This window comes from Vigna umbellata, chromosome 4 (assembly GCF_029865625.1).
Source record: "Vigna umbellata cultivar VRB3 chromosome 4, Vumbellata_1.0, whole genome shotgun sequence".
Taxonomy (NCBI): Eukaryota; Viridiplantae; Streptophyta; class Magnoliopsida; order Fabales; family Fabaceae; genus Vigna; species Vigna umbellata.
Window position 1 is genome coordinate 38,906,280 of NC_142168.1, and position 13,654 is coordinate 38,919,933.

At 35.3% G+C, this 13,654-nt stretch overlaps 2 pseudogenes; both read right to left on the minus strand.

Moving 5' to 3' along the window:
- Positions 1–499: 499 nt before the first annotated feature.
- LOC124828884 (malonyl-CoA:anthocyanidin 5-O-glucoside-6''-O-malonyltransferase pseudogene) lies at positions 500–2,154 on the minus strand (annotated as a pseudogene).
- A 9,404-nt stretch (positions 2,155–11,558) lies between these two features.
- On the minus strand, positions 11,559–13,332 carry LOC124831374 (malonyl-CoA:anthocyanidin 5-O-glucoside-6''-O-malonyltransferase pseudogene; annotated as a pseudogene).
- Between the last annotated feature and the right edge of the window lie 322 nt (positions 13,333–13,654).

Genomic DNA, 13,654 nt, shown 5'->3' on the forward strand with positions numbered 1-13,654 from the left:
TCCTTTGATGTGTTGCTCGCTTGTCTTTTCTGGAAGTGGTTCGCACTTCTTCAGTTAGTACCGCTCGTCCACTTTCACCAACGGAATGGGAGGTACCTGCGAAGATACTCCGACGCTCAAGTCAGGCGTGCGTTCTAGAGCCTCAGCTCTCAAGAAAGTGATTTTGTTATCACTGTAGAATGTTATCTAGTGCCAATATAGCGTAAGTAGAACGTAGAAAAAACCTACCTGGACCTTTTCCCTATTATTGTATTTATAAGTGTAAAAACAACCTCACCTAGAAACTTGATTAGTTACTCATAAGTATCTTAACCGCTTAAAATATCTAAGATATTTTATCCAATAAATATCTCACTGTACAATTGCAAAACGTGGACAAACAAAAATAATTCAAGAAAGCTAATGTGTGAGAAGTGATTGATGAAAAAAACATATTTTAGGCAAAAGTATTAATATCACCAAATAAGTTATATATACGGCTGCGTTATTGAATCAACTTTTGTAATAAGCTAATTTTCTCCAAGACAGCAACTTTCATTTATTTATCACACTATAGTATCAGATAAATAAAGTGGGTACATAGATATTTGCTCTTATGAGTGGGAAAAGTGCTGCATCCATCATAACTAGACGGAAAGGTTGCAATTTTCTAAAGGGAATCAAGTCCTTGAAGAAAAAGGGAAGTAAAATCTTCCATCTCACTTTTACTTAACAGCAATCCAATCTCAATTCCTCCACTGATATCCCTACTTTCACTGAGAGAAAATGCTCCTGTTTTGTCTGTGGATAACATATCCACCTTCTTTGGCCTTCCCCACCCAAAATCAATGCTATAAACCTCAAACAACGGAGACCCAGCAGTAGAAATCATTCTACCCTCCCCAGGGTCATGCATACTCGAAACCCATTTTTCTGCTCCATTCAAAACTCCCTCTTCCTTCACCCTATTCAAAGCCTCAACTATCCTCTCCAAAGCACAAATGAACCCATCTTTTCCAATCAACTCCTTAGTCAAAGCCACAACGAATTCTCCTTTAACGCAGTTTCCAAAATACGTGGCTGGAATTGGAGGATCCAAGCGCGTTCTACAGTCAACAGAAAATATGCACAGCACATTTTCATCCTTCACTTGGTTCGCTTTGACCCAACACGCTAACACATACGCACACGTAACAGAAAATGTTGACAGATGAACAGCCACTTTGACCTTTGAGTTTCCGTATTGTTTGAGCTTTTGAATCTGTGAAGGGGTCAATTCAAACAAACCTTTGAGTCCATCGCTCGGTGTTGCAATGAGAGACTCCCACACCTTGAGACTTCGGTTATTCGAACCATTATGATTCATCCACTGGTCTGCGTACAGTTCAGCCAATCCAGAAGGGTCTCTAATCAATGATCTGTCAAAGATAGGCGTAAGATGGTGAGGTAAGGATGGTGTTGGTGTGGGTGTAGTAGGGTTTTGAAGGTTAGAGCATATATAGGCCCATGCTTTGATGAACATGGATGAAGATTTTCCGTCGAAAGCTGCATGGTGTGTGGTTACTCCAATGCAAAAGCCAGCGTTTGGGAAGAGAGTGACTTGAACCGCCAACAGAGATGCTTTATCATGGGAATTGGCCAAGTGGGGTGCTAAATCGTTGCGTTGTGATGCTTTACAGAGATGGGAGCAAAGATGGTTGAAGTTTAGGTCGGACTGAGCAACAGTGAAGGAAACGGTGTCGCCGGGGAGATAGTTGATGATGGGTTTGGGAGAGTGAGAGGGCCATGTGAGAGTGCCAGAGAAAGGGAGGAAGTGTTGGAGAGTGAGGGAAAGAGAATGTTTGAGAGAGGGAAGAAGAGAATGAAGGAAAGAAGAGGTTGGGTGTGGGAAGTGATAGAAGAAGAGACGTTGAACAGGTGGAAATCGAAGCCATAAGAGGTCGAAGAAGGTTAGTGGAAGAGAGGTTGGCACAAGGGTGGAAAGGGTTGGTTCTTGAAACGGTGCCACCGAACAAACATGGATAACTTTGAGAGGTGCTGGTGATGCTGCTTGAGTCATGGTTCAGGGGAATGGAGAAGCAGTGGTGGTGCACTTGAAAAGGAAGTGAAAGTCGTGCAGTCATGACTTGCCGTTTTGGATAAGGGAGAATTGATTAAAGGAAAATGTTATTTGACAACAAAAGTTTGACACAATTTTGACAACGGCGACGTGGCAGCTGTGCATTGGCTCAGTGAACCGGGGTGAGGGGTATTTTGGGTTTTTTCTGGTTTGTTTTCAATTCACTGAGTCAATGCACAGCTGCCACGTCGCCGTTGTCAAAATTGTGTCAAACTTTTGTTGTCCAAATAACATTTTCCTTGATTAAAGGTGATAGACTCGTGGTAAATATAAAACTGTGACTCATACGTGTGTGGTATGACTCTTCTTTATGCAATCTTCTTTTCTCCGACCTTACTCTCTATTCCATTTTCCTCACCTAATGGAAATTCTTTTTCCTGGAATGGCTCTTTTTTAGGTGTCAATTTGACTCATGATCTTGGATTAGTTCTAACTCATATTTGAAAAAGTCTTCTTTTAAGAAACTTCTCAAATGGGTCAAAAAAAAGTTTCAATCCCCAAAATTTCCTCTCAAGAGGATTAGGGTCAGGGTTAAAGTGGGTTTAGTCCACTAAATTTTTTTCGGAAACTAAACTTCAACCTTCTTAATAGTAACTATTAAAAGTACTAAATTTTATATTCATGTAATTGATTTTTTATTTTAAATTATTAAATAAAACTAATTAATTATAGTATAATATAATATTTAATATTCAAAATAACCACTTTTTTAAATAATTAAAAACAATTGCAAACCACACACTTAATTTTATACAACTAAATAGTATTACAAATTTATTTTACTGAAATATTATAAAAATGCTTTATTTTGTTGTCAATTTTAATAAAATTATGTCTTAAGTTGCACACACCAATTATTAGAAAATTATATATGATTAGTAATATCAAAATAACCCCAAAGAGAGATAATAACATATTAATTTGATTTAATATTTGCACTGCTTTTACAGTTCTTAAAAAGAATCACTGTTTTATTTCCTCGACTTCTAAAATATCACTCAATCTGCTTTTAATTATTTAAAATTAAAAATAATTCAAAAATTTATTATCTAAATTTTTTTGATAAAAAATAGTATTAATATTTTATGTGTAAATTAAACTTATGTTTTATTTTGTTTTTTTCTCTCTGATAATCTTTTCTCAAAATCACCATAAGATATATTATAAAAAAGAAAGTTAATTTCTTAAAAATTTATAAAAAAATGAAAATTTTAAATAGACCTAAAGTACTAAAGAATGACAAATGTTATAGTGTTTCAATTCTTTAACTAACACATTAAATAATTTATTTTTAACTTTCAATTAGAACACATAACATAAATGTATATTTATGTTTATGTTTATATTTATGTTTATGACATTTAAAATGTAAACATTTTGAGTGAGTAGTACGACGAGATTGAATTATATGGGCGAATACAACTTCAGTTTGCACAAGGTTTATGAGTTTTTTCTTTTTATTTATTATTTTTGTTATGAACATGATTTGTTGAGTATAAAATGAAAAAGAAAATCATTTATATTTAATTTCTTTTTCAATAACTTTCTAAGAAAATAAAGAAGCCTATTTTTTTTAAAATTAAGAGCTTCAGTTAGAGAAAATCTTCTCTTAAATTTCAATTAGGATAATTTTAGATAAAAAGTTAATTTCTTACTTATAACTTAAAAAAAGTGAAATTAAATATTTAAATTTCAAATTTATAAAATGATCCTTTAATTATATACTTAGAGAATCTAACTCAATAAATATTGTCATTTTGCTTTTGCTTCTTGATTTTAGAACTCTCCTCTTATAAAAATTTCAATTTATTTTCTATAGTAACTATTTTTGTAACAAATTAGAAGTTAATTATATTTTTTTTTGTATTCAAAATGAACATTTTTTCTAAAAACAAAGGCCCATGGGTTGGCCCTGGCCCACAGAGCTTTTGAAGATATTTTGGCCCCGTGGACTTTTTCTACGAGGGGCTTTTTGGCCCTAACCCACGTGGGTTAGGGCCAAACCATGTAAGGAGGGCCAAATTAACAAGTCTACTCTTTCCCAAATTGGCATTCCACAAAATTATTATGACCTCTGCCGCCATTGCTTTATTGTTCTGTTTCTTTTTGTTGTTGTCAAATAATTTTTTTATTGTTGTTTCAGATCCTATTTTCTTCTTATTAATAAAAACATCTTAAAAATTCTTTTCTACTCTAGCACAGTTACATGGTGAAGGCCTACATTGCTTAAAATTATTTCTTAAAAGTTTTAGAACTTATTGGTCAAATTGCAATTGCAATCTCATTTATGACTATGAATTATTGTTGAAGGCTAATTTGGCATATACCGAATTTACATTAAGAAATATTTTATGGAAATGTTAAAGGTAGTGCAATATACGTATAACACTTTCCCCACTAATATTATTAGGTGTATCCCACTAATATTATTAGGTGTATCGGGTATGAGTTATGAGATCATAATCAAAACATTTGACATAATAATTTTTTCCAAATCTTCTAAAGAATGAAGGTTCTCCTAAATTCTTAATGTTCCCTTTTAAGTCGAACGGAAGAGGTACCTGCCAAAGGTACTCTTACGATCAAGTCAATAATATGACTGTTCGATTAGCACAATAAAATTTTAAATTCATAATAAATACAATCATCTACATCTTTATCTGGGACTTATATTTATAGATTTCTATATGGGCTTATAATTAGCATAAGCTTAATCATGGCTCAATGACTAGTAATCACATTTTACTTGTAAACTTGATTATAATATAAGTTTAAGCATTTGGATGAACGGTTAGTCAATCTCTTGACCGACTCGCTTGAATAACAAGATTCAGGTACGTTTTGACATCCACCAACTACAACGTACCGTATAACCGTCTGGGTTGAACAAATGATTTTTCGCTAAACAAATGCATGTTTGTTCGCCCAGCGAAAGGTTAATCTCTGTAATTGGTTAATTAGTCGAGAAAGAAAGAAGGAAGGCAATTCCGATTGTGGGAAACACGAAGAAACTCGAAGAATTGGTCAGAGGCTACTCCAAGGCATCAAGACGTTGTTCTTCCATCAATTTTTGTCACACTTGTATGTCCTAGATGACTAAGAGTAGTTAATTTCCATTTTCACTAGGATTGGATATAATAACTCAAATTGATGTAATTCTTATGTGCAATAAAATCTTTGTTCATTCATATGCTTTAGCTGAATTTTCACGGTATGATGGAATGTGATAATTTGAATGTGTCGAATCATTGAAAAGTGAATTAGAACATAGACATAGATAAAGCACCCAAGAGAATTGGTGCTAGGAATGGTTTTAATCTCTTGGTAATTCTAAACATCTAAATTTAATACAAATTATATGTTAAATCAACTAAGGAATTAGTAATTTGACATATAAGTTTAGAACTAGTTCTTTAGGAATTAGGACTAGTAAACATTTGATGTGAATGTTTGAATGAAACATAGATAAATTGTAGATAGCATTTTCATCAATTGATTCATGAAGTCTAATTCCAATGAAGCTTTATCTTTATCTCAATCACAATTTCTAAACTCTTGTTGTTACAATATATTTCTCTAATTATGAACTCAATTATCATTTGCATCACAGTTGAAATTGGTAAATAAGTATTATTAGACAAACAAACACAAATCATGTGGGAAACAATACTTGGAACTTCCATTTACTACTTGTAACGAATTGGTACACTTGTCAAAGAGTTAACATAGATTGACGGAAAATTAGGGAGGGTAGCATTAGAGTGTTATTAAGAGGATCCTTAGGTGTAGGATTATGTTTTGGAAGATTGAATTAGTTGTCAAAGACTATGTTGATTTAGATTTTACAAGTGATAACAATAAAAGGAGATTTATTATTGCATATGTATTTGCAAGAGGGATAACAAGTCGGTTGTCCAAGTTATAAGATGTTATAACTCCGCATACTACATAAACTTAGTACATGAAAGTTGCTCAAACTTGCAAGAAAGTTAACTAGACTCAAAGATTAAAGGAAAAATCAAAGACAAGCAACAACAAAAAATTATTGTCGTATTATAAAAGCTATATAGTGTTTTGACACCCAAAATTTATTCATTTTCTTTTATTACTTTAGTGCTTTAGAAAAAATATTAAGAGATAAAATTAATTTTTCTTTAGAAGTTTTCCTTTTAATTGTTTTTCTATTTTCAAAAGAATATTTTATTATTTTCTTCTTAATATAGAGATAAAGATATTTTTATAACCTTTTCGTTTAATCATTCTCGAGATTCTTATATTTGGTTTAAAGTCTCAAATCGGTTCCTCACTTATTTTTGTTCTCAATTGGGTCCTTGTGAAAAAATTATGCAATTAGATCCCTGTCATTAAAATGAATGGACGGCATTAAAAGTACGTTGGCGTGGCACATTGACATGGCTTTTTTAAACAGCGTGGGAGAGTGACTTGAAATTTAGCATTTTTAAAAAGAAAAATTAGGGAAATTTTTTTAAACCCTAATTTGTTGCTCATTCTTCTTCTTCCTTCTTCATTTGTATATAAGCTCTGCAAAATTTGACTTTTTCAATTTTGCTTTCTATGCTTTTGAGAGACACATGTTTTTACTAGTCTGATGAGTCTTCCTATATGTATCGTGAGTTTCAAACGTGGACAAACAATTAGAAAATATCAATTTTTGTGCAAAATCCTAAAATCCAAAAATCTCCAATTGATACCTCGTCGTCTTAAAAACATGCTTCGATTTGAATAATGGGAGTTTCACCAGTAATGAAGCTCCTCTAATCAAAGAAACAAACAAAGGTGTAGCTAGAGTCATCTGAAAATCTCTTAGAATTCGTTCCAACACACATAAAAACTAGGGATTTACCCAACTTAACTTAATGACATGCATGTGGCTTCAAGGTTGACGTTTGCTCCGATAATAATAGACTCTAAACCTTTTATAGTGAATGGTGTGTAGTTCTTCTAATAAAAAATTGTTTTTCTTTTATTGAATCTTACCAAATTTGTTCCCATTATTTTTATGGAATGATTCTTGAATCATATCATTGTAATCAGTGTTAAGGCGTTTTGTTCACAAAACCTATTTTTTGAAATACAAAAGTGCTCCTTTGTGGTCATATGCTTCTATGGGCTCTAAATTTTCTGTATGTATGGGTTGTTGGATTCCTAAACACTTGGAACTTTCCCAAAGAAGACAAACTATGTATGAAGGTAGCGAAAGAGGGAAAGTGGTAGAGGAGTAGCGAAAGACAGGAAGTTGGAACTTTCTACATAACAGACTTACCCTTAGGCTTTGTTTACTTGAATGGATTTGGGGGAGAGTGATTAAGGGGATTTGAGAGGATTTGAAGATAATTTTTGTTGTTGTTTATTTGAGTGAATTTGGAGGTAAATGAGAGTGGATTTGGAAGTAAAGTTTGTTAGAATTAGTGTAGGATTTGATTGATATGACAAATTAAAAAAAATTACTTCTAAATTCACTCTTATTTACCTCCAAATCCACTCAAATAAAAAACTAAAAAATTTACCTTCAAATCCTCTCAAATCCCCTCAATCACTCTCCCCCAAATCCATTCAAGTGAACAAAGCCTTAATGTCCACCACATCCAAGGCGGTGGTTGAAGGAAGGTAACGAAAGAGGGAAAGTGGGAGAGGGAGGGGAGTTGAAGATGGTTGTAGAGATTGAAGGAAGGTCTAGAAAGGAAGAGACCCTGACCTCCATTGGAGACTGTACTATATGAAATATACCGATCGGAGTTAAATGTCATTTATGGGCAGTTAGCAGGTATATTAGCATGTATTAATGGGTCAGATTGCCTTACGCTCTACAAATATCCGATATTAAAATTGATTATTGGGTTTGATTGCCTAAAAATATATTGCATTAATGGTTAATCAATGGGTTTGACTGTCATAAGCCCTATAAATATACTATTGATGTTCAGATAAAGACACCTTGATCTATCTTAATAAAATAGACCTCTTTATGAAACATATATGACTTAAGCGTTGGAGTGTCTTCTGCAGGTCAACAACCCATCAGAGTGGATTGCGTTGTTGAAGAGGATTGGATGATCGGAGTAGAGCAGAGCAATGAAGGACGACCAACCCTCATACCAATTCAACCGAAACATTTTGATGCCCACCGTGGGACCTTCTCGCTCGGTCAATTAGACCACCTACGTTCAGCCTTGTCAGGTTCTAATGACTTTTCATTATAAAAATACATTATAAATATTGAAGCGTTTAGTTTATTTTGTTTAACGTATATTTTTGTGAGTAATTGAAGCATCTACCTTATTTTGTTTAACGTATAAAAAATATCCTGCACATAAAGGTTCAACCCCTTCCCGCTCGGTCAGTTGGACCACCTACTTTCAGCGTTGTTAGGTTTTAATGGCTTTTCATTATAAAAAAACATTATAAAATATTGAAGTGTTTACTTTAATTTGTTTAATGCATATTTTTGTGAGTAAAAATATCCTGCACAGGAAGGTACAATCCCTCCTTGCTCGATTAGTTGGACCACCTACGTTCAGCCTTGTCAAGTTCTAATGACTTTTCATTATAAAAATACATTATAAATATTGAAGCGTTTAGTTTATTTTGTTTAACGTATATTTGTGTGAGTAATTGACGCATCTACTTTATTTTGTTTAGCGTATATTTTTGTGGGTAAAAATATCCTGCACAGAAAGGTTCAACCCCTTCCCGCTCGGTTAGTTGGACCACCTACTTTCAGCGTTGTTAGGTTCTAATGGCTTTTCATTATAAAAATACAGTATAAAAATACATTATAAAATATTGAAGCGTTTACTTTAATTTGTTTAATGCATTTTTTTTGAGTAAAATTATCCTGCACAGGAAGGTACAATCCCTTCTCGCTCGGTCACTTGGACCACCTACGTTCTTGTCAGGTTCTAATGACTTTTCATTATAAAAATACATTATAAAATATTGAAGCATTTAGTTTATTTTGTTTAACGTATATTTTTGTGAGTAAAAATATCTTGCATAGGAAGGTTCAGTCTCTTCCCGCTCGGTCAATTAGATCACTTACGTTCAACCTTGTTAGATTCCAATGACTTTTCATCATAAAAATAAATTATAAAATTTTGAAGCATTTACCTTATTTTATTTAACGCATATTTTCGTGAGTGAAAATATCTTGCACGGGAAGGTTCAGTCCCTTCTTGCTTGGTCAGTTGGACCACCTACGTTTAGCCTTGTCAGGTTCCAATGGCTTGCCTCACGTGCGAGCATCAACTAGGCACCTCTATCCTTGTTCATCTTATCTCGAGTGGTGCCTATTTATAATATCATAGTTAATTTCCTCATCTATTTTGCAGGTCTTAAAGCAGTAAAGCACCTACAACTCATCTGTGACACATCCTAATATAGATTCTTCATTTTTGGCCTTCAAATGTTTAACCAAAGACCGAATGAACTTGTTTGTCTGGCCATTCGGCTTCATAACCTAAACTATTTTGATATTAATTTGATTGGCTACATTTTTCTAACCATTCAAATTCAAATTGCCATTTTCTCTTCAATGCAGATGATAGGACCCTGCGCACAAACCACTCGGCCAACTAAAGTCTGTCGTTTGGTGATTCCACAGCGAATTCACCTGGACTTCGAGTGGAAGGAGCTTCCAAAGACAATTCCCACAACATGTCGCTCGGTGATTCCACAGTGAATTCACCTGAACTTCGAGCGGAAGGAGCTTCCAAAGAGAACTACCACAGCATGTCGCTCAGTGATTCTACAACTAATTCACCTGAACTTCGAGCGGAAGGAGCTTCCAAATAGAACTCCAACAACATGTCGCTCGGTGATTCCACAACATGTCGCTCGGTGATTCCACAGAGAACTCACCTGAACTTTGATCGAAATGAGCTTCCAAAGCAATTTTCCACAGCATGTCGCTCGATGATTCCACAATGAATTCACATGAACTTCACGTGAAAGGAGCTTCCAAAGAGAACTCCCACAGCACGTCGCTCGGTGATTCCACAGCGAATTCACCTGAACTTCGAGCGGAAAGAGCTTCCAAATAGAACTCCCACAACACATCGCTCGATGATTCCACATCGAATTCACCTGAACTTCGAGCGGAAGGAGCTTCCAAAGAGAACTCCCAGAGCATGTTGCTCGGTGATTCCACAATGAATTCACCTAAACTTCGAGCGGAAGGAGCTTCCAAAGAGAACTCTCACAGCACGCCGCTCGTTGATTCCACAATGAATTCACCTGAATTTCGAGCGGAGGATCTTCCAAATAGAACTCCTACAGCACATCGCTCGATGATTCCAAAGAGAACTCCTAGAGTCCGCCGCTCGGTATAGAGAGGAATGAAGACTTAAAGCGCATCGAAAATAGACTCCTTGAATACAACGTGAGCGACCTCTCTTAAGCTCATAATAATCATTGTCGCACCTCTTTCAATAAAGAGCTTGCTTGGGTTTGGGGAACTTATGTACTACAATAAATATATTGAACGGAGTTAATGATCATTTATGGGCAGTTTGCAGGTATATTAGCAGATATTAATGGGTCAGATTGTCTTACGCTTTACAAATATACAGTATTAATAATTGATTATTGGGTTTAATTGTGTAAAAATGTACTGCATTAATGGTTAATCAATGGGTTTCGCTGCCACAAGCCCTATAAATATATGATTGATGTCCAAGTAAAGATACCTTGATCTATCCTATTAAAATAGAGACCTCTTTATGAAACATATCTGACTTGAGTGTCGGAGTGTTTTCTACATTTCAACAATCCATCGAAGTAGATTGCATTGTTGAAGAGGATTGGACGATCGGAGCAGAGCATAGCAGGACGACCGACCCTCGGACCAATTCAACCGAAGTAGAGACTGGAGAGAAAATTGAGATTGCACAATCATAGAAGATGAACCACAACAACATCGTTTAGAAACTTTTCTCAATTTTTTTAAAAAATGCAAAATTCCACGTCATTAATGTCATTGTTAAAAAAATTCACCTCTCATGTGAATGTATTTTTAATGTTCTTTCAGGCGTAATTGCATCAATTTTTCATAAATACAGACCTAATTGAAAACAAAAATAAGTGAAGAACCGATTTAAAACTTCAACCAAAAATAAAAACATAAAAATGATTAACCCTGACTTTTTTTCTTTTAACACTCTAATACCCATCCAATGAATTGTGTTGCTTATAAAAAAAATAATTAAGAAGCTAATTACACCGACATTCATTAAATTCCCCCGAAGAAAGGCAATATAACCACAAGGATATTTTTTCTCCAATGGTGATAGAAGACAACAAACATTATTCATTGCAAAACTTGGAGAAATAAAATTAATTCAAGAAAGCTAACGTGAGAGAAGTGATTGATAACAAAAGCATATTTTAGGCAAAAATATTAGTTAGTACCACCAAATAAAATATACATTTCTGAACCACATGATAAAGTAGAATACGCCTGGATTATTGAATCAACTTTTGTAACAGAATAAGCTAATTTTCATTACACAGCAACTTTCACTTATTTATCACACAAAAGTAACAGATAAAAAAAGTGGGCAGATATTTGCTCTTATTGGTGGGTGCTGTATCCAACATAATCAGACGGAAAGGTTGCATTTTTCTAAAGAGAATCAAGTCCTTGAAGAAAAAGGGAAGTAAAATCTTCCATCTCACTTTTACTTAACAGCAATCCAATCTCAATTCCTCCACTGATATCCCTACTTTCACTGAGAGAAAATGCTCCTGTTTTGTCTGTGGATAACATATCCACCTTCTTTGGCCTTCCCCACCCAAAATCAATGCTATAAACCTCAAACAACGGAGACCCAGCAGTAGAAATCATTCTACCCTCCCCAGGGTCATGCATACTCGAAACCCATTTTTCTGCTCCATTCAAAACTCCCTCTTCCTTCACCCTATTCAAAGCCTCAACTATCCTCTCCAAAGCACAAATGAACCCATCTTTTCCAATCAACTCCTTAGTCAAAGCCACAACGAATTCTCCTTTAACGCAGTTTCCAAAATACGTGGCTGGAATTGGAGGATCCAAGCGCGTTCTACAGTCAACAGAAAATATGCACAGCACATTTTCATCCTTCACTTGGTTCGCTTTGACCCAACACGCTAACACATACGCACACGTAACAGAAAATGTTGACAGATGAACAGCCACTTTGACCTTTGAGTTTCCGTATTGTTTGAGCTTTTGAATCTGTGAAGGGGTCAATTCAAACAAACCTTTGAGTCCATCGCTCGGTGTTGCAATGAGAGACTCCCACACCTTGAGACTTCGGTTATTCGAACCATTATGATTCATCCACTGCTCTGCGTACAGTTCAGCCAATCCAGAAGGGTCTCTAATCAATGATCTGTCAAAGATAGGCGTAAGATGGTGAGGTAAGGATGGTGTTGGTGTGGGTGTAGTAGGGTTTTGAAGGTTAGAGCATATATAGGCCCATGCTTTGATGAACATGGATGAAGATTTTCCGTCGAAAGCTGCATGGTGTGTGGTTACTCCAATGCAAAAGCCAGCGTTTGGGAAGAGAGTGACTTGAACCGCCAACAGAGATGCTTTATCATGGGAATTGGCCAAGTGGGGTGCTAAATCGTTGCGTTGTGATGCTTCACAGAGATGGGAGCAAAGATGGTTGAAGTTTAGGTCGGACTCAGCAACAGTGAAGGAAACGGTGTCGCCGGGGAGATAGTTGATGATGGGTTTGGGAGAGTGAGAGGGCCATGTGAGAGTGCCAGAGAAAGGGAGGAAGTGTTGGAGAGTGAGGGAAAGAGAAAGTTTGAGAGAGGGAAGAAGAGAATGAAGGAATGAAGAGGTTGGGTGTGGGAAGTGATAGAAGAAGAGACGTTGACCAGGTGGAAATCGAAGCCATAAGAGGTCGAAGAAGGTTAGCGGAAGAGAGGTTGGAACAAGGGTGGAAAGGGTTGGTTCCTGAAACGGTGCTAACGAACAAACTTGGATAACTTTGAGAGGTGCTGGTGATGTTGCTTCAGTCATGGCTCAGAGGAATGGAGAAGCAGTGGTGCAATTGAAAAGGAAGTGAAGGATCGTCTATGATTTGGATGACATTTATTGGTACTGGAAGTCCCAGGTTGCTTAAAAATTCATTTTTACTCTAGCACAAATACATGCTGGAAGGCCTACTTTGCTTAAAATTATATTTCTTAGAAGTTTTAGAACTTATTGGTCAAATTGCAATTGCAGACTCATTTATCAGTATGAATTATGGTTGTTGAAGGCTAATTTGGCATATATTAAGAAATATTTTATGGAAATGTTAAAGGTAGTGCAATATACGTATAACACTTTCCCCACTAATAATATTAGTTGTCTCGAGTGTAGGTTATGACATCACAATCAAGATCACAATCAAAACATTTCACGTAACAATTTTCTCCAATTTTCTTCAAATCTTCTAAATTTCACAGTCATGTTACAAGGTTCTCTTAAATCCTTAATGTTCCTTTTCAAGTAGTACCAAAGAAGTATATGTAAAAGGTATTCTTACTGTCAAGTCAATAATA